This window comes from Vicia villosa, linkage group LG5 (genome assembly GCF_029867415.1).
Source record: "Vicia villosa cultivar HV-30 ecotype Madison, WI linkage group LG5, Vvil1.0, whole genome shotgun sequence".
Classification (NCBI taxonomy): Eukaryota; Viridiplantae; Streptophyta; class Magnoliopsida; order Fabales; family Fabaceae; genus Vicia; species Vicia villosa.
The window spans coordinates 80,058,244-80,060,569 of NC_081184.1; the positions used below are offsets into that span (position 1 = coordinate 80,058,244).

At 37.3% G+C, this 2,326-nt stretch overlaps 1 long non-coding RNA gene across 1 annotated transcript; it reads left to right on the forward strand.

Annotated features, from left to right (window-relative positions):
• Window positions 1-265: 265 nt before the first annotated feature.
• LOC131601779 (uncharacterized) lies at window positions 266-1,269 on the forward strand. The gene is made up of 2 exons (XR_009283847.1): window positions 266-542; window positions 612-1,269. It is a non-coding gene; the product is annotated as an uncharacterized LOC131601779 (long non-coding RNA).
• The last annotated feature ends 1,057 nt before the right edge of the window (window positions 1,270-2,326 follow it).

Here is a 2,326-nt window from a genome sequence, read left to right on the forward strand (position 1 = left end):
TGAGAAATCAAAGAGGGAACCTAAATCGATTCCGACCGATACGTTCAAACAAGCGGCACAATGATTGTGTATGAGGATTCGGTACAAACGACATTGATTCCCCTTTACGACGATTTGGTCTCCCTTACAAATCAAATAAACTCAAACGTTTATGATTGTGCTAGGATCATCTCGACTGGTAAACTTAGATTCGAATTAGTATCGTTTAATTTATGTCTCTGAATCTTAACATTTGCACAAACTGATTATGACTTTTGTAGGAAAAGCAAAATGAAGTCGTTTAAGGCAAATAGCAGTACAAAACAGAAGCATCATGAATAAAGATTGTGCAACATCACCTCAGCACCATGGAGTTCTAGCTAGCTAGCATCTCCTCAGGGCCTTTCATCAGTGAGCACAAAAAGATCTCAGCCATGGTATTTGGAAAGAATGACAACAAGAAATGCATAAGCAGACAATAACAATAAACAAGCAACTTTATATTACATTCAACTCTAATCTACTATGCTATTTGGTTTTTGTGTCTTCAGCAGAACAATAAGGTATTTCGGATAAAACTTGTATACCTTCTCTTTCTGGTTTGTTCAGTTTGCTGAATCTTCTTCCTCTAGCTCTGTATGTTTGGTCGAATGCAGGGGTTTAGGCTCAATCAATAAAGAGTTTCAGTGTGAAACTCTATTGATTCATTGAGAGTGGAGAGCCTTTGGTGAGGTGAGTGAAGAGTTTTTTGAGTTTTTTGTGGTGGCTGCCGATCTCCCATTGAATGAAACATTCTGCTTTTTGTAGTGTGTAGGTTCGGTTCAGATTTTAGGTTATGATGAATTCAAACTTGGTTTGGAATTATGAAGGGAAAGATACCAGGTGGACTTTTATGTGATAGTTTGTGTTTTTTCCATTTTCTTGCTACTTCTCTGTTTTTGTCATCTTGTGCACTTCACACTTTTTCTGATTTTTGTGTTTGAATTTGGGCTGCAAATGAGCTTAATGGGCCTGTTATAAACTTTGAATTTGAATTCACTTGATTTTTCTTCTTGCTTGGCATATTTGGTAGACTTGTGTTGCTTGTAAGAGAAAACACATGATAGATAATGGACACCCTCAAGATAACTTTGGCAAGGACCCTTTGGAGTGAAACTTCAGCTTGAATTCCTTTAGGTTTCAAGTAAATTGTAAAGACCTGTGGCTTGTTGTATCTCGTAACATTTGAGAATTTTGCAGCAACTTTGTAATAATTTGTCGCAGGTTGAATGTAATTAATTTGATCCACTACCATGATGATCCCAAAAGGATACTTGTACTGTTGTAGTCTCTCAAATTTATTCAATTCAAGTGCAACTTATGAATCTTTTCATGCTAGTTGCTTAATGAAACCAAATGCTGCAACTATCTAAAGAAACAAAACTTAAGTTTGGTTCAAAAACTATTTTGCTTGATGTGAATTGAAACGGGAATATCCATAAATGAATGAGAATGAGGGTGGTGGTTTCAACAAGGGTAACCCTTTCAAAAAACAGTTTTTCAAACTTTAGTTAATTCTTTTAACCCTAAGCTGTAATTGGACCACTCCTTATGAGTTTAAGGTCTTCAAACCAAAATGAACATAATAATGGACTTTTGGATCTATTTTTATGGGAAATGAAATGCATGATGCATGGAATTTGCGTATGATGTAAATTGGCACATTTTCTAATTAGACTTTTAATAGGTCAAACCATTGTTGACTATTATATGATGACTGCCTATGGGATCTCAGGAACGAATGAATATGGTCATGATATGCACACGAAATATGAATGAATGCAAATAACACGATATTTAATGGATTAAACGGACATCGTGATCAAATAAAACTAAAATATCTAAACCCAAAGACATGAGTAAAGGGAGGGGAAAAATTGGGGTATGATAGGGCTCCTCGCCCTATCTACAATAAGATACTCCCAAATTCAAGGGGTGCAACTAGTCGAGAACCAACTGGGGCTCTCCGACTCAGAGTCCTTGACCTCCGCATAGATAATTCTCCAACCTTATGGGTCTCGAGATCGTGGGACTTGTACATATCCCATAATTCTTTGGACCGGGTGCCCAAGTCGGATGTGCCGAGCAATGCTAAGAACTAGTAGCAGCCAAGCTGCTACTAAAGCGTCTAGAAGTCAGAAATTGGGATGACAACCCCGAGCTATCGTGGCCAGCAGAGAAACAGAGGAATCAATGGTCATAAGACGTTACATTCCATTGACTTAGTCAGTTACATATGATTAATAAGGACGTTACAAGTATTTATGGACCGTTACAAAGCTAATTAATGGTCATTAGACCATGGACT